We start from the raw sequence: 20,392 nt of genomic DNA, 5'->3' as shown, positions 1-20,392 counted from the left end.
TGCATGAAAATACTCAACGTATACTACTCAAACATATTCCAAAATACTACAAACATATAACTCAAAATCACGATCATTAAATTAAAATATAATTCAATTAAAAAACACTACTTAAAATATAAATAAGCACATACATTAAATTAATAAAAATTAGATTACAATCCTAATTACTTTAAACTAAATCATTGCTAATAACAATTTTCAAATAATACCATTTTAATTTATTTACTCCTTACATTTAGAACAATGCATAAAAATAATATCCTTAAATGATTAAAAATACTAACGGTACAACTTTAATACACGCTCTAATTTCACCAAATGTGGCGATATGTGTTCTGCGCTGGTTTTTGGCGCGATTGGGTGTTCTATGGCAACCCTGTTGACGTTGAAAAATCTTTCGCTGGAGCTCGTTGGTTCGCCTCTGTGTCTGAGAAGATGGGAGGGAAAGATAAAATGGTAGTTGTTGAATTGAAGTTCGGCAAAAGGAAATATGATTGTGGCTATCCTGTTGAGGGGTAGTGGGTATTTGGAAGTGTGGAAAGAGGGTCTGGGAGATTATTTTTAATGGCAGTGCATGATAGAAGTAGGGATTTGTGATTTTATTTATTTTTGAATCATAGTATAAATTTTCTGGATAGTGTGTCTGGCTGTCATGTAAATACAATAGTGATTACGTGGCGGCATGTTAAAGGCGGTATGAAATTTATATTTCTGCTATTCGAAAACGCATTAATTCATGGTAAGTGCATTTTATTTTATCCTTGTTCTTATTTTGTAGAATGTTATGTTCATTGGTTCTTTAGTATGAATTTCTGTCGTTATTGTTGTTTTTTCAAATTGTTTGAAATTTATTTTAGTTTATTTAGTCTAGACTGTACAATTCGTAGATGTTTTTCAAAGTTGAAACAGAACGCTGTGTCCATGGTATTATTTGAAATTTATTTTTGTTATGTTATTTTATTAGAGCGAGGAGTGTGTACATCGTAGATTCCTTCCTTGCCTAAATTGTGCAATTCGTAGAATTTTTTTAAAGTTTAAACAGGATGCTGTGTACATGGTATTCTTTGAAATTTATTGTTATGTTAATTTATTAAAGCGAGGTGTGCGTAGTTTGTAGATTCGTTCGTTGCCTACATTGTGCAATTCGTAGATGTTTTTTTAAGTTAAAATATGTCGCTGTGTACATGGATTCTTGTCAAATATTTTTGGTTAGAAACTTTACGTTTTTGCTATCTAAATTTTTTGTTTTTGTTTCGGATTTTTAGCTAAATTGTGTGTTCAAAACGTAGTTTTTGCATGTGCGAAAACCGCGTTTTTGGAGACATTTTAGGCTAAAAGTTCAAAATGTAGACAAAAAATTTAGATAATAATATGGCAGCGTGAAGTTTCTCGCCAAAAATATATATTAAATTTTGGCCAAAAATATTTGTAATATCCTTCCTTTCACACAATCTCAACTTATTATTATTATCAGATAAACGCATTAAAAATTTAGAATTCACTTTACATAGCGCCATGCAATCCGAAAATTAATCATCACTATTTCACACAACACACAATGAAGCTTTTCCAAATTAACCCCCTTTTCCGATTAAAGAACTGTAATTCGTCCATTATGTCACGTTTCACACAACACAGAATATAGCTAAATACGAAATTTCCAGATTTCCCCCCTTTTCCGATTAAACAACTGTAATTCGTCCATTAATGTCACATGACATATCTCATGATCTCTCATTTCCCTCACACAAAATAATGCGTAATCGGAACTGAGTGCTTCTCACATTATTACCAAAGTCCTAGGTAGTAACCTTTATCGCCTCTAAAATGTCGCCAAACTACCAGTTACCATATTCCAAAGATCAGCCGGGCTTTTTTTAAAATTTTGTGCGTTACCCGTATTTATTAAATATCATATTCATTGCACTTAAACCATAAAATTCAGTTCAAGAGCAATATCGCAAAATAATTTTAATATGAGCATATCTTTAGAATTTCCGATACAGAGTCTCGCGCGCTGAAGATAAAAATGTTTTTCCCCGTACAGTAGTGCCATTGCTCTCTTTGAAATCGTTTAGTTTGTTAATAAAAAATTCGTTCAAGTGATACAAAATATGAAAACGATAATAAAACAAATTTAAAGTTCAAATTAGGCCTTCCACATGCCCATATTCTAGTAGAGAGAATGCTATAAACAGCAACAGAATATAGAGAAAATTTTAAGGTATGATTTGTAAATATGAAAACAAAAAGAAAAGAGTCCATTCAAGAGAAGAATCCAACATTCCATCTGACAACCATCTCTTGCCAGTATAAATCAGGTGTCATGCTAAATGTGACAGAACACATTTTCTCCGAATCCGAGGGTTATCTAATAACAAAGCAACAAATGATAATTTTCATCCCCCCCCCCAAATTGTGTGTTCAAAACGTAGTTTTTGCATGTGCGAAAACCGCGTTTTTGGAGACATTTTAGGCTAAAAGTTCAAAATGTAGACAAAAAATTTAGATAATAATATGGCAGCGTGAAGTTTCTCGCCAAAAATATATATTAAATTTTGGCCAAAAATATTTGTAATATCCTTCCTTTCACACAATCTCAACTTATTATTATTATCAGATAAACGCATTAAAAATTTAGAATTCACTTTACATAGCGCCATGCAATCCGAAAATTAATCATCACTATTTCACACAACACACAATGAAGCTTTTCCAAATTAACCCCCTTTTCCGATTAAAGAACTGTAATTCGTCCATTATGTCACGTTTCACACAACACAGAATATAGCTAAATACGAAATTTCCAGATTTCCCCCCTTTTCCGATTAAACAACTGTAATTCGTCCATTAATGTCACATGACATATCTCATGATCTCTCATTTCCCTCACACAAAATAATGCGTAATCGGAACTGAGTGCTTCTCACATTATTACCAAAGTCCTAGGTAGTAACCTTTATCGCCTCTAAAATGTCGCCAAACTACCAGTTACCATATTCCAAAGATCAGCCGGGCTTTTTTTTAAATTTTGTGCGTTACCCGTATTTATTAAATATCATATTCATTGCACTTAAACCATAAAATTCAGTTCAAGAGCAATATCGCAAAATAATTTTAATATGAGCATATCTTTAGAATTTCCGATACAGAGTCTCGCGCGCTGAAGATAAAAATGTTTTTCCCCGTACACTAGTGCCATTGCTCTCTTTGAAATCGTTTAGTTTGTTAATAAAAAATTCGTTCAAGTGATACAAAATATGAAAACGATAATAAAACAAATTTAAAGTTCAAATTAGGCCTTCCACATGCCCATATTCTAGTAGAGAGAATGCTATAAACAGCAACAGAATATAGAGAAAATTTTAAGGTATGATTTGTAAATATGAAAACAAAAAGAAAAGAGTCCATTCAAGAGAAGAATCCAACATTCCATCTGACAACCATCTCTTGCCAGTATAAATCAGGTGTCATGCTAAATGTGACAGAACACATTTTCTCCGAATCCGAGGGTTATCTAATAACAAAGCAACAAATGATAATTTTCATCCCCCCCCCAATTGTGTGTTCAAAACGTAGTTTTTGCATGTGCGAAAACCGCGTTTTTGGAGACATTTTAGGCTAAAAGTTCAAAATGTAGACAAAAAATTTAGATAATAATATGGCAGCGTGAAGTTTCTCGCCAAAAATATATATTAAATTTTGGCCAAAAATATTTGTAATATCCTTCCTTTCACACAATCTCAACTTATTATTATTATCAGATAAACGCATTAAAAATTTAGAATTCACTTTACATAGCGCCATGCAATCCGAAAATTAATCATCACTATTTCACACAACACACAATGAAGCTTTTCCAAATTAACCCCCTTTTCCGATTAAAGAACTGTAATTCGTCCATTATGTCACGTTTCACACAACACAGAATATAGCTAAATACGAAATTTCCAGATTTCCCCCCTTTTCCGATTAAACAACTGTAATTCGTCCATTAATGTCACATGACAGATCTCATGATCTCTCATTTCCCTCACACAAAATAATGCGTAATCAGAACTGAGTGCTTCTCACATTATTACCAAAGTCCTAGGTAGTAACCTTTATCGCCTCTAAAATGTCGCCAAACTACCAGTTACCATATTCCAAAGATCAGCCGGGCTTTTTTTAACATTTTGTACGTTACCCGTATTTATTAAATATCATATTCATTGCACTTAAACCATAAAATTCAGTTCAAGAGCAATATCGCAAAATAATTTTAATATGAGCATATCTTTAGAATTTCCGATACAGAGTCTCGCGCGCTGAAGATAAAAATGTTTTTCCCCGTACAGTAGTGCCATTGCTCTCTTTGAAATCGTTTAGTTTGTTAATAAAAAATTCGTTCAAGTGATACAAAATATGAAAACGATAATAAAACAAATTTAAAGTTCAAATTAGGCCTTCCACATGCCCATATTCTAGTAGAGAGAATGCTATAAACAGCAACAGAATATAGAGAAAATTTTAAGGTATGATTTGTAAATATGAAAACAAAAAGAAAAGAGTCCATTCAAGAGAAGAATCCAACATTCCATCTGACAACCATCTCTTGCCAGTATAAATCAGGTGTCATGCTAAATGTGACAGAACACATTTTCTCCGAATCCGAGGGTTATCTAATAACAAAGCAACAAATGATAATTTTCATCCCCCCCCCCCAAATTGTGTGTTCAAAACGTAGTTTTTGCATGTGCGAAAACCGCGTTTTTGGAGACATTTTAGGCTAAAAGTTCAAAATGTAGACAAAAAATTTAGATAATAATATGGCAGCGTGAAGTTTCTCGCCAAAAATATATATTAAATTTTGGCCAAAAATATTTGTAATATCCTTCCTTTCACACAATCTCAACTTATTATTATTATCAGATAAACGCATTAAAAATTTAGAATTCACTTTACATAGCGCCATGCAATCCGAAAATTAATCATCACTATTTCACACAACACACAATGAAGCTTTTCCAAATTAACCCCCTTTTCCGATTAAAGAACTGTAATTCGTCCATTATGTCACGTTTCACACAACACAGAATATAGCTAAATACGAAATTTCCAGATTTCCCCCCTTTTCCGATTAAACAACTGTAATTCGTCCATTAATGTCACATGACATATCTCATGATCTCTCATTTCCCTCACACAAAATAATGCGTAATCGGAACTGAGTGCTTCTCACATTATTACCAAAGTCCTAGGTAGTAACCTTTATCGCCTCTAAAATGTCGCCAAACTACCAGTTACCATATTCCAAAGATCAGCCGGGCTTTTTTTAAAATTTTGTGCGTTACCCGTATTTATTAAATATCATATTCATTGCACTTAAACCATAAAATTCAGTTCAAGAGCAATATCGCAAAATAATTTTAATATGAGCATATCTTTAGAATTTCCGATACAGAGTCTCGCGCGCTGAAGATAAAAATGTTTTTCCCCGTACAGTAGTGCCATTGCTCTCTTTGAAATCGTTTAGTTTGTTAATAAAAAATTCGTTCAAGTGATACAAAATATGAAAACGATAATAAAACAAATTTAAAGTTCAAATTAGGCCTTCCACATGCCCATATTCTCGTAGAGAGAATGCTATAAACAGCAACAGAATATAGAGAAAATTTTAAGGTATGATTTGTAAATATGAAAACAAAAAGAAAAGAGTCCATTCAAGAGAAGAATCCAACATTCCATCTGACAACCATCTCTTGCCAGTATAAATCAGGTGTCATGCTAAATGTGACAGAACACATTTTCTCCGAATCCGAGGGTTATCTAATAACAAAGCAACAAATGATAATTTTCATCCCCCCCCCCCAAATTGTGTGTTCAAAACGTAGTTTTTGCATGTGCGAAAACCGCGTTTTTGGAGACATTTTAGGCTAAAAGTTCAAAATGTAGACAAAAAATTTAGATAATAATATGGCAGCGTGAAGTTTCTCGCCAAAAATATATATTAAATTTTGGCCAAAAATATTTGTAATATCCTTCCTTTCACACAATCTCAACTTATTATTATTATCAGATAAACGCATTAAAAATTTAGAATTCACTTTACATAGCGCCATGCAATCCGAAAATTAATCATCACTATTTCACACAACACACAATGAAGCTTTTCCAAATTAACCCCCTTTTCCGATTAAAGAACTGTAATTCGTCCATTATGTCACGTTTCACACAACACAGAATATAGCTAAATACGAAATTTCCAGATTTCCCCCCTTTTCCGATTAAACAACTGTAATTCGTCCATTAATGTCACATGACATATCTCATGATCTCTCATTTCCCTCACACAAAATAATGCGTAATCGGAACTGAGTGCTTCTCACATTATTACCAAAGTCCTAGGTAGTAACCTTTATCGCCTCTAAAATGTCGCCAAACTACCAGTTACCATATTCCAAAGATCAGCCGGGCTTTTTTTTAAATTTTGTGCGTTACCCGTATTTATTAAATATCATATTCATTGCACTTAAACCATAAAATTCAGTTCAAGAGCAATATCGCAAAATAATTTTAATATGAGCATATCTTTAGAATTTCCGATACAGAGTCTCGCGCGCTGAAGATAAAAATGTTTTTCCCCGTACAGTAGTGCCATTGCTCTCTTTGAAATCGTTTAGTTTGTTAATAAAAAATTCGTTCAAGTGATACAAAATATGAAAACGATAATAAAACAAATTTAAAGTTCAAATTAGGCCTTCCACATGCCCATATTCTAGTAGAGAGAATGCTATAAACAGCAACAGAATATAGAGAAAATTTTAAGGTATGATTTGTAAATATGAAAACAAAAAGAAAAGAGTCCATTCAAGAGAAGAATCCAACATTCCATCTGACAACCATCTCTTGCCAGTATAAATCAGGTGTCATGCTAAATGTGACAGAACACATTTTCTCCGAATCCGAGGGTTATCTAATAACAAAGCAACAAATGATAATTTTCATCCCCCCCCCCCCCGTCTTTGGTTACAACTTTCGAGAAAGTCTGCAGGTGCTTTTTTCCTCAGGAGAACACTAGCGCTGAAAGGAAAAATTTACAATCTGTTGTAAACTCATTGTACCATCAGAAAAACAAACCTTTGACATGTGGGTGGAGGTTTTTCTTTCCTTAAAAGCCCCGATTTCTCATTAAGGTTTGTTTCCCAAGGAAAAGTACGCATGCCTTCAGAAGTTAAAATCGATTTTTAGAATAATTTTATTATTAAAAATAAAATCTTCGAGATCAAATTTCTGCTGAATTTGTTATTCGGTTACATAAATGAAGTGCCGGAGCTTTCTTATTTAGGGCTCTGGCTACAATTAGGATTTATCCTCGAAATTAAGAAGTACCGGCGCAATTTAACCTCTGGAGAGAACTGTGACACAAAAGAAGTTTATCACTGCTTTAAAACTATAAATTTTGGCTTGAATATAATAGTATTCTAAGAATATTGCTTCCCCCTTTCTCTCTTCCTCATGTATACTAATGCCCTAAGACAACCTTCTTTTCTAGATAAAAGTAAATATTGCCTTACCCACAAAATAATATGGATGCAAATCCACTTTCAAATTCGTGGTTAGTTGTGAAAAGCAAAATGAACCAACTGAGAACAACGAAAAAAAAAAAGCCTTATTCAAATATAGCTCCATAATAGAGATTTTAAGAATAAAATAATAATTGATAAAAACTATAAATTCTTAATTGAATTGTATAAAAATATTCAGAAAAACAAAAGCTTTCCAGTACAAGCATTTAATTATTATCCACGTATTGAATCTTTTAACTTTAATTAACTAAATCTAATTATTTTGAATTTCCTCTGAAAATGTTCTCTTATATCCATTAAGAACCCATATTCTCACTTTTTCCCATATGTAGTAACTTTTAAAGGTCAGAATTTACATTACCACTCTGAAGAACTTCAATGGAATTCCGGATTTCTGAAAACTTGATCTTTTCTTTGCTCTCCATTGTATTCCTTCAAGTATTTCTTAATAAATTTCTGCAAGACAATTCCATTATTATTTATTCAAATATATATTTTAGTATTAATTTTTAATACATTTTAATATATTATAATTAGATGTAAGCTATACATTTCGAGAATATAGAGCTAAAGACTGTGAATATTACGTATTATAAAAAAAAAAAACTAAAAACTATTACTTGATATGTCAAATCATTCGTTGGGCCTAAGTAAATCAAAAAGCAATATATCAGAAAAATTAAGAATAATAAGGGGTGCAAGTAAAGTTTTGTATTGTTGAACCAAGATATTTAAGAAATCGTAGTCGACGATCTTTGCGATTAAGATTATATAAGTTAAGTGTTTATTTAAATGCTATAGAAAATAAAATACACTTGATATCAAAAATAATTATTAAAATTAGTTTAATAAAGTTTGAAAACGTACGAATTAGAATTTGTTGCAACAAGAGAGAGTGGAAGAAAATTAAGTGTTCATGTACAGAAAGTTCCCTTCATTTAAGTGGAATATTATTTTAAGATCTGTTTAATAAACTGACGTTTGCTGTGTGTGAGAAAGAAGGGAAAGCCGTCTGTACTCATTGCTTCTGTTACATGCACATAGTTATCTATTTTATTCATAAGCAAACTGTCCAATGTCAAACATGTATGACTGCAGCAATGAATTCTTTCAGATATGCGCAACGGTGTATGATCCATTTTGTGTCCTAATGGTGTGTAGCCAACAGACCCACATAGCACAAAAACATCCTTGGGATATCCCAAGGATGTTGCTCGCGGGATATGCGCACATCCTCAGGACATCCCGCGAACCTCCTAAACACCTCCTCCCGAGTGCTTAATGTCACATCCCGGGATATCCTCAGGACATCCTAACCAAGTCCCATCGACAGCGTGCGGGATGTTATTAGGATATGAACTCCTACTTACTACATCCTCAGGACATCCCGGAATATCCCACAAACCTCCTAAGCACATCCCATTATATCCTAAAAACATCCTATCTATGTCCCATCGACAGCATATGGGATGTTATTAGGATTTAAAGTCCTACTTACCACATCCTCAGGACATCCCGTAATATCCCAATTTCCTCCTAAACTCATCCTCCTGAGCGCTTAATGTCACATCCCAGTATATCCTTAGGACATCCTATCTACGTCCCACCGACAGCGTATGGGATGTTATCAGGATTTGAAACACTAGTTACAATATCCCTTTAACCTCTTAAATACATACTCTCAACTGCTTAGTGTCACATCCCAGTATATATACAGAGGAAAATTCCAGTGAAAGTATGTGAAGGTGTGATGATCTAAAACCTACTTTTTTTACACAGATAGTCTCAAATCCTTCTCCTATGGTTACTATGGAAAAATCAGAAATGTTGAAAATATTTATACAACTTATTTTGTTTTTAAATCTGAATTTGTGAATATATTAAAACTGAGCAAGGAAATTAAAATGAATTATTAATACAAAATATTAAAACTGAAAATTTTGCTTTTATTTTTAAGATATTAAAAATCTTTTGATCATTTTTAAACATCCAATAGCCCCCAAATTGAATTATTCATAATTAAATTGTTTTACAAAATCAGTTTCTAATTTCAATTAATTTGTATTAAAAATTGAATAATAAAATTAGCCATTTAATAATCTTTACATTAATGAATCATCTTTCTTTAAAACATGTAAGGAATTTATAGTGTTTTGATGACACTGTTGGGAAATTGTTAAAAGGAATAAATTGTATTTTTAAAACTAAATTAATTCCTAGCCTCAGAATAAATAAATATGTTTTTGTAACATGAGAATGCTGCAGGCTTTTTTATATATTTAATATTTAGTTGTAAAAATTTGACATTATGTTAACAATTCTTTATATCATTCAAAAGGTAACTCAAGAAGCTCTTCTAAAATTCTATCTTTCTGCTCACACAATTAAAAAAAAAAAATCTGAAAGGCCTCAGATTTTAGCAGTCACTCAAAGAGGCTAAAAGTTTATGAATGCATAGATTATCAATACAGATGGGGCAGTGGTAATAGCAAAACATTTTATAAGATACTGACACCAGAAAGTTATATATCTTCTATATATTTGAAAACTGAAGAAATATATCATGTAATTATGTAGAAATATTAAAATGTTTTCAATTAGATATATCATGAATTAAATGCATTTTAAATCAATCAGATTAAAAATTAAAAAAAGCATTGTTAAGAACTGTGTGTAATGCTTTTAAATAGCTTGGCTTGTTAGTCAATAATATATTAGATTTTAAAGATAAATATGTTAAATTTTGCCAAATGGCAAGACTTGAATGAAATGTGAAACAAGTTTACGACTGACGATATGAAGTCACATTTCAAAACTAATAGCCCTTTTAGATTAAAAAAAAAAAAAAGTTCTGAAAATAATTTGCAATGGTTCATTCGTATTATTTTACGCAAAATTCAGTAAAATGAAATTTACCTGTTGAAATCAGCACCAAATTAAACTTTGTAAATTCTAGCGCATGTTAAAGGTTGTCTCATCCAGAATTTTATTACTAACCATTCATTTCAGAGCAAAATAAAACAGTAATTGCCATTTATATGACAATCAATATCAAAAATTTAAATCTGCATTTTACGCAACATAGAAAAACTTCAAAAGATCTACTGTTTACCATGCAATTAAGGCATTTTATTCTGCAATCAACTCTACCAATTATTAATTCCATTAAGTATATTAAGTTTACTCTTTCTGCTCAATATATGCTATGTAAAATTTTCCATAAATTTATTAATTCATTTTATTTTGAGGTGAGCTTTTATTCAACTCTCAATGTCAACGAGAATGTTTAGTTCATTTTTTATTCGGTCTCAAAAGAGAAATCAAAATACGTGGATTTATGTACGTGTATTTATGAATCAAAATACATGAGAAATCACAGTGAGAAAAGCACTGCTACCTTAAATTGCGATTATATATAACAAATGCAGTGAATTATAGTTAAAAAATAGTGAAAATATTTATATTTCTGAACTATTTCATATATAACATTTTCAGTTTCGCATATGTGGCAATTTAAGAACTTTTTTACGTATACCAATTTTTTGAAATATCTGCAAATTTTTGTATCTTTAAGGAAAGCTTATTCTTTCACCTTTAGTATATAAGTAATGGTAATTTACCAGATAAAATTACTTAATGGGGAATACAGAAAAATATCTAACTACTTACCTTTGTGACTTCATCTGCAGAGAGACTAAAAAGGTAGTTCAGCTGAATCTGCTATAATTAATATTTATAATAATGCTAAATTATGCAATATCTATTAATATGACAAATTTTTGTAAAGCTATTTATTTGGATGAAAACTAAACACATTCAGAAATTTATGGCACTATATTATGATTAACAGAGGAAAAACACTTTTCAAAATTCAAAATAGTTTTTATTAATCCAATTTATCACATTTTATTTGAATTCATGAAAAGCAATCTTATATCCATGTATTCTTATGTATATAAGAACTCTTGATAAATTGGATCTCTGTCATTGCCTTTCACAGCACCTAAAATAAAAAAACACTCACAATTACTATATGTGAATATAATTCATAATTAAATTTAAACAAATGACTATTACAATGCAAATTAAAGGAAGCATTTAAAATATTTTAACATTTAATACCTATAAACAGAGTAGCAATTATTTGATTTTTCGATTATAGTAAAATAAACATGGGGGATGCCTTTTAAAATTTTTTATGTCAGAAAATAAACTCAAACCACCAGCTGAACATATGAGCAGTTTTATCAATCAGCCACTGGTAGGTAACCTGGATACTGAATCAACATATAAAGTTGCCAAGATAAAGAGAGAAACAAAATTATGTTAATCACATCTTACCTATTCATAAAACTATTTTAAATTTAATGTGTAGGCAAGTCCAAAAAGAGTGAGAATGAATTTATTTTGCAACACAAAGTAAAGTCTTGCAGGAGCCAAAAAAACTTGTCTCATGAGATTGGCAAGTAAAAAATAATTAACTGCATCTGGTAACATTTATCTGACAACACATATGTAATTGTTAGCTACGTGCAGAAAATAAAATCTGATCAGGGGCGTAGCTAGAGGGGGAAGGAGGGGCATCTGTCCCCAGGTGCAGAATCCAAGGGGCACCAAACTGATGTTAGAACATTTTAGAATTAAATGTTTTCCATCCTTGGCAAGCAGTAGGGGGCACGAAATCTTCAGTTGTCCCTGAGCGCTGAAAACCCTAGCTATGACTCTGAATCTGATCATGTTAATGCAATTTTAAACTTTTGAATTTAACCGCAGAAATTTACCAAAGAAGTACTTACAGCAGTAAATGAAGATGTGGCTAATCTTTACTGTATGGTACACCTTGGTTTCTGTCTGAAAAAAAATCGCAAAGTGGTTGTTTGTGAAATGTGGAAGCCCATTGCGTCAAATAAGTTTTTCAGTAACCCTAATGTTGATAATGTTGGCAAAAGTAGCCTTTAAGGAAAAAAAAAAAAAAACTTTTTTTTTGTCAATAAAAAGGAGTTATTTCAAATATTGCCAATGTGTTGTGATAAATTTAGTTTTGAGCTACTTTTTTTAATAGTAAACCTTTTGTACGGTCCCAGGTTTTTGGTTCTTACCATTCTTTTCAATTGCTGTGTTTGGTTGCACGGAAGTGGTATGGTCTTGTATTTTGAACATGCTATTTATTATTTTGGTGTGGGTACCATCGTTTCAGTATGTCTGAGGTGACTAAGAGACGAAAAATTGAATTGAATTGCTTACCTGGAGGATGGTGGTGGGAAGCCTAAACATATGCATGTGAAAAAAAAGGTACGTGAAGAAAATGACGTTTCATTTATTTTTTTGTCTCCGTGTGTTAATTTTTGTTAGAAGATTTGTTGTTTAATGTTGTTTTTATGTTAGGAAATATGTATTTTTGGTAACTTATTCCTCTCTGTTTGTGTATTTTTGGTTGTCTGTATGTTAAGACAGTGGTGAATTTTTTCTGGTAACTATGATATTTTTAACTTTCTGATTTTCTTAAAGTGAAAATAGATCAATGTGTACATGGACAAAGTTAAGGCAGTGCACAATGCCCAGTTTGTGCAGTTCGTTTTAATAGGTCAATGTGTACATGGACACAGAGTTTGTGTATGTCTTTGACTTCTTATTTTGGTTTTGTGTAGCGGCCACCTTGAAATTGGTGCCGATCCTCTCAGGTGACGATCTTGATATAAAAAAAAAAGAAACGATTCGCCAAGGGTTACAGTAGAGTAAATTTTTACCAAAGATGTTCTACCATAATCACCATTTCAGTGGTTTAAACACTAGTGGAGCAGTATGCAGAGATGAAGATTTGAGTTTTGTTTACACAGCATGATGGTTTAGGCACTCCAGCCATTACAGTGAACAAAATTATAATAAACATAGCCACAATAATTGCCTATAAATATTGATGTATAACACTGCATTAACTAATATATTTCTTATGCTAGTATATACAGAATCCTTAATCGAAGGGAAAATCAGAAAACTGTGCATGCATTTTCCTTTAACTGAAACATGGATTTGACCATACAAATCTCAGTCTTACGAGACATGCCACACTATGCAGATAGACAGTAAAAAGTGCTTGCATTGTTTTTATTTGTTAGAGGTATGAAATAAATATACTTCTAGATTTTAATTTTTTCTTTTCTTGTTTTACATTTGGATTACCTATCAAAAAGTAAGGAATTTTGATATTATTACAATATCGGAGTTAAAATAACAATTATTGGACATGTTAAAGTAATGAAAATTTTAAATTAGGTTAAAAAGTAACCCTTAATGTGGCATATTTTTGAATTAAACTCTATCGACATTAAAAACAACAAAACGTCCCTCTTTATTAAGGACTTTAATTAACTAATTTTAAATACGGAGCTATGAATGAATTTTTTCCTTTGCATGTTATAATAACTGAAAACTACTCTGATACAGTCAAAATTCCTAAATGCAAGTACATAAAATTTACTTTAGCAATTTAACGAGATGAGACACACTGAACACATGAATAAATTTCTATCAAAGAATAATTTATTAAATTTGGCCCGTTCCATAGTAAACTTTAACCATTAGATTACATTATTACACCATGTTATCAGTTTGAAAAGCAAGTCATATGCCAGATCTTGGATGTAAAAGAAATGCACAAAATAATATACAGATTATTGAAAAATGATGTATACCAATGTTTATAGATATGATTAAATGTAACAGAAAATTTACTGTCACAACCACATTTTTAAGTGAAATGTATTATTTTAACATTTTACAATATTTAAGGTATGGCATTAAATGCAACATTATGTGCCTGGACATAAGTTAGTAAATTTAAAAAAAAAAAAAAAATAATAGTAATCAAAGAATGAATGTCATGAAAAATTTCAAAAACAAGCAGAATTTAATTTAGAAGACACTTATGATAAATAAATTTGAGAATTCTTCACCCAAAATTAAATTATAATTAACTAAAACCAGTTTGACTGACCTTCTACAAAATCCTTCAGCTGCAATTTTTTCTAGCTTGAAAACCAAATTCTTCTCCACATGGTAATAACATCTTAACCAGTTGAAATTCCTGCAGAAAGTTTGATAACACAGTAATAGAATTAATAGAATAGAAAAATTAACACAAAAGTATAGAACATCATTTAAACTTTAACATTATTACAAATTTTGGTGCTTTCTGACTATCTGCAAAGCTGTGAAAATTGGCAAAATGGTTAGTTTACGGTTCATATCTACTGCTCTGTTCACAAGTAGTAATTCAAATAAGCACTTTATAAGAAACAAGAAATTTTAGGATGCACACACACAAAAATATATATATTGGGTCAATATTCACATATTTTTCATCCAATGGAATACTATTCAGAAATAAAGATTAAATATAAAGCATGTAAATACATGTGTGTGGTATGCATATTCATAGTTTGCTATTATTGTGTGCATACTCTTGCTGTTTTAGCATAAGTTGAAGCTGTGAGGGCAGATGATAAGAAAGTATCAGAATTTTTCATGTATAAGAAAAGATTGCCCCGAAAATAGTATCTCAATTGTTTAGCACTGACATTTACATAGCGCATTAGAAATATATAGTAATATATGTATAATAAAAAGATAATTGCATATTATTAATTCATTTTTTTTAAATGCCAAACTTTAACAATTCTTTCACATATAATTAAAGAGAATTCTTTCACATGAACATCTAAAATCCATTCTTAACTAAAGAATAAATAATAAAACCATGCAAATTTCTTATCAAGCCCATCATTTTCAAAATGTCTACTTCTGAAAGTTCCCAGCATTTCTCAATATATTATTAAATTTCTAAACTAAGCATCAATGATCGTCATGTTCGCTAATGTGGCAATATCTTTCACACTTCTTTGTTACCACAAGTAACAAGTAGGCTTCAATAAATCTTTAACTGTTACATGCTACTTTTGTCTAAAATTTGTACAAATAATAAAATTAAATGGGCTCTTTATAATATGCTCAAAGAAATAATTTTGTATGAAAATTTGTATGTTATATATTGGCCTGATTAATGATTCAGGAAATAATTCGGGTTTTCAAAGTGCTTCCTAATAATTCAAATTTCAGCTTGTGTCAAAATAAAATCTATAACACAAAGATTTCCTTATGAACAATGCATTTTAACATTATTCAATCACTGGCAATCACACAGTACTGATTGCTTCAATAAACATTACTGTAACTGTGTTATTTAAAAAACTGTAATGTTTTAATTATTTCCTTAAACATTACAGTCTTTTCCTCCTTCTAACACCTAAAGAAAACCCAGATAAGAAATATAAAAATATCAGTAAAAATAAATTATATTATTGAATGACACTTTACATTAATTACACTTATGCATATATTATTTTATTATAAATTATTTCAAAATCAAAGAAGAGACGGAGGAGAAACTAATATTGACATTTCTAAAATGATATAAACATTAATCATTTAGCACAATTTGTTATTTCAGGCAAAAAGAATTCACTTTTCTGGACAGCATTTATATTTCCATCTCACTTTCAATGAAACATTAAGAGAAATGCATATAATTTAAACACCAGTTTATTTTATTTATCAGACAGATTATGTCAACTTAAAAAAACCTATCAGTAAAATTCGGTAGTAATAATTCTGAATGTTAGGCAACTTGCAAGATTCAACAAAAATTATCAATACTTTTACTATAATGACAATACTACAGTAACATGAACATAAAATTAAACTGCATATAACTATAAAATAAGCCAGCATATAATAATGGTGCATTGGTTTCTAAAACAATGGGCTCGATGAAAAAATACATGTATTATGGTAGCTATTCATATTCTTCAGCTTTCCTAATATTCTCATGTTCACTTTACATAACTAAAGTATCTAAAATACAATAAAAATGCAAACAATATTTATGAGAAAATGATAAAAGCATTCATAAGCATTTGATTGAATGATCATATTTTGTCTTCCTGCAAGTCGAATCTTAAAATGATATGCAGTTTGAAAAATGCTTAATCCTTTTATAAAATATTCAAAAAAGATTAAAAAAAGGTACTGTTCTGTTATCAGGACCGGGCTCAGAAATGTATTTATGTATGCTTGTATATTTGTATGTTTGTGTGTCTACATATACACATCTATGCACATACTTACGAACACAGGTTCATACATTTCCGATTCTGGTCCCAATAACAGAACAGTACCCCCAAAAAAACTTGAATTACAAACTAGATTAAGATAATGTTTCAACCATACATATTTTGGACAAAACAATGCAAACTCTTATTTTTATACAATTGTTCAAACTATTTAATATAAATTTATTGCTGCAATAAAATAATAAGCAATCTGATCACACATATTATTTTGAAACTGAATGCATAAACTAGACTAAAAAAAATTCAGTCATAAACATTTGGATAGCAGGGCAAATTAGATATTTGAAAAGACAGCCAGCCATTGAGATATACGTAATTCACGACAGAATGGTAACAATTCATAAAGCTGTGAAACATTTAACTGTCAAAATGACATAAATAACATAAATTCGAAAAGCAAAAAAAGTAAACATACAAGTATTGCAACTGAACTTACCTTTCATGCAACAAAAATTATCCATACAAGTTAACCTCATTGCGCAGCCATTTTGGATTTCGTTTCAAATCAGACACAAAGAATTTCTTTGTCAGATAGATGTTTACGGATTTGCGGAAGAATACGAGGAACTAGTAGTTTGCCGGATACAATGTGAAATGACGCGAAAGAATATAGTTCTGTAGAACTTCCTACATTATTCCGTAATAAACAGTACTATTTCCTAATTTTTTCTTTATCTAATTAATTAATTAATAGGGAAATAGTTAAGTAACGCCGAATTCATTTTTAATGAAATGTAAAATTTTGCATGTATGGGACGACCACCTTCCATCCAATGTTTCTGAGAATATAAACAAATTTTGGAATCTGAGAGTATCAGTAAATAAATATATAGAATATCGCCTCTCAAACGACCACTTCTGAAAGTGACCAATAGTTCTGAGATTATAAATAAATATTGATATTAAGCATTATTTCTATAAGACGACCATCTCTATATAAGACCAAAGTTTCTAGAATCTTGGATAGTCATAAGAGATGTATCTTTACTGCGAAATTATCGCACGACTGTAATTCAATATCAATAACAGATCGCGCGATTGAAAAACATTTTCTGTCCTGTAATTAGAGGGAAAAAATTTTCCTTATGAGGTATTTCTCCCGCTTTCCTAGCGTGCCTTCGTGGTGTAATAGTTCTGCACGCTGGGCCGGTATTTCAGAGGTCCGTGGTTCGATTCACGGCGAAGGCGGTTGCTAATTTTTCATCTCTACGGCTTCCCAAAAAAATTCTAATGTCTCTACAGTGGCGCCCGAACTAAAAAGGTGTTGGATGAGGTATATCCACACCCAGGATTTAGTGATTGGATCCCCTTAAAAAAAAAGTCGGCCTTTAAAAAGAGAAGTAATATGAGGTATTTCTTCCGCTTTCCTAGCGTGTCTTCGGCCCACCAGCGGCCGAGCGGTAAAGTCGCTGAACCCTGGTAGTGCGATCCGAGGTTCGAATCCCGCGAACGGGCTGGCTGCATGGGTGTTTTCGTGGTTTTCCCCACGTGTAACGTGTATACGAGCCACTTTCCCTTAGAAAGTCTTCCACGAAGACATCCCTCCCCTAAGGCAGATAGCCCTAGTGTGCTTTGCCATAATTAAATACACCACCACCACACCTAGCGTGTCTTCGTGGTGTAGTGGTTCTGCACACTGGGCCGGTATTCCAGAGGTCCGTCCTTCGATTCCCGGCGAAGGCAGTTGCTAATTTTTCATGTTTCCTGCTTCCAAAAAAATACCTAATGTCTCTATACCCAAATTAAAAAAAAAATCGTTTCCGTAATTAAATATATATATATCTAATTTTACCTATATTTGTAGTAGGGTTTGTAATCTGTAAGTAATTATACATGTAATTTATACATTTTTTATAAAAAAATATGTTATTTAGAATTTTGCAAATATTCTAGAAAATGCTAATCCATTGAAAAAAATCTTTTCCATAACTAAATAAATTTTTAAAAACGTCAGAAAAAATAGCAGTTAAAATTAATAACAAAATAACAAGAATAAATCATCAATCATATCAATATTTTTAATGTACAGTATTTAGAAACAACTTAGTAAAATACATATGGAAAATAAAATAATGTGCAAGTTTCAGATGTGCAATGTCAAAAAATTAAAACTGGTAAATTTGAGAACAAATATCCTCAAAATGTTTGACAACGAAAGTCCTCCGGACAATGCAGAATGAATGTCCTCAGGATGTGAAATTGGTGAACTCCTCAGGACATCTGAGAATCAACATCTTCAGGACATCCTGTCATATCCCGGGACATAGCGACTTAAATAAGACATCCTCAGGATGTTAAATTACGACCTCCTCAGGACATCTGAGAATCAACCTCCTTAGGACATCCTAAGTATGTCCCGGGATATTGCGACTTAAATAGGACATCCTGAGGATGTTTTGTGCTATGGGGGGACTGTTCACGTATAGATGCGAGATACGGGAATGAAGCTTTACATAGCCTAGGACAATGTTTAATTGGTGCCAGGAATCCGAAAAGGAACAAGAAAAAGTATAATGGACTTACCTTATCCAGATTACTGAATTCACACACAAATCGTATTTTATTCTCGAGTGTCAAGATGTAGGAACATCTTTTTACTTGGCTTCTGGTATGCAGTCTGGAGGGAAAAGAGGGAAGAATAGTGTAGAAGGAGGTGTGGGAGAGGGAAAGAGAATCAGGTCCGCGCTAGCGGCGGCGAATGGGGTGGGGTGAGGTCAGTGTCGTTACAAGATGTGGCAGTCGTTACAAGATGTAGCAGAGTCAATTTAGCGTGAACGAGTTAATTAAGGTTGTAAATCTTAAGTGGGTAGGATGTCACTTGGGTACCGGTGTTTCTCACCGGGATGCGGAGAGTGTCTGAGAAGGCTAATAAGGCTAATACTGTGGGTTTGTACTGAATGAAAGAAGTTGACCGCTAATCATTTAATATACTCTTGAATAGGTTCGATTTGAAAGTCTCTGTAACTGTAAGTGTTTGGAATATACCAAGGAGCGTTGATAATTTCTCGTAAAATTTTATTTTGCAGTACTTGTAATTGTTTAATATTGGTTTTAGCTGCATATTCCCAGATCGGAGCGGCATGAAGGAGGGCTGGACGAAGTATGGAGCGATATAAAATTAATTTGTTTGTAGTAGGTAAGTTGCTTCTTCTACCAAGAAGAGGTCGCATAGTAGCTGAGGTGATTTAAAATTTTTGTGCTACAGAACGGAAGTGGTTTCTGAAGGTAAGTTTTAGATCCAGGGCAGCTCCAAGGCATTTAGTATCATTAACCCAGTCTATTTCTTCGTCAAATATTTCAGGGGGTGGAGGGTAATAGTTCATATTCCCTCTACGGAAAATTATTGCTTTGGTTTTATCATCGTTAATTTTAGCCTCCAAAGGGTGTGCCATTTTTCCAGTTTTATGAGATAGTTCTGGAGATGGTTTCTTACGACGATTGCTGTGCAGGCTTTAGTAAGTACGGCGATGTCAAAGAGTGCTAGATGAACAGAAGGGTTTTTAGAGATGTCTTGCATATATATATTAAAAATATACGGCGAAAGTGCCGACCCCTGTGGGACACCAACTTTCATAACTCTGGTGGTTGAGTAAGTAGTACCAATTTTGATTCTGAATGTTCTGTTTCTGAGAA

The 20,392-nt window shown here is 31.9% G+C and overlaps 1 long non-coding RNA gene and 1 pseudogene across 2 annotated transcripts in view; one reads left to right on the top strand and one right to left on the bottom strand.

The window, feature by feature from the left end:
- Positions 1 to 371: 371 nt before the first annotated feature.
- Positions 372 to 20,392, top strand: part of LOC118193752 (uncharacterized) — a 42,120-nt pseudogene continuing 22,099 nt past the window's right edge. Inside the window, exon 1 of the transcript XR_015040066.1 lies at positions 372 to 742. The product of XR_015040066.1 is annotated as an uncharacterized LOC118193752 (transcript). The remainder of the gene's footprint in view (positions 743 to 20,392) is intronic.
- Positions 11,439 to 17,310, bottom strand: LOC146997953 (uncharacterized). Its single transcript, XR_015040172.1, has 3 exons — positions 17,196 to 17,310; positions 14,566 to 14,655; positions 11,439 to 11,574 (listed from the first exon to the last, which is right to left on the bottom strand). It is a non-coding gene; the product is annotated as an uncharacterized LOC146997953 (long non-coding RNA).

The sequence above is a fragment of the Stegodyphus dumicola genome, chromosome 3 (genome assembly GCF_044657685.1).
Source record: "Stegodyphus dumicola isolate Sdum_Otavi_A_Nest chromosome 3, ASM4465768v1".
NCBI lineage: Eukaryota > Metazoa > Arthropoda > Arachnida > Araneae > Eresidae > Stegodyphus > Stegodyphus dumicola.
This window is presented reverse-complemented; position numbering and strand designations above follow the sequence as displayed.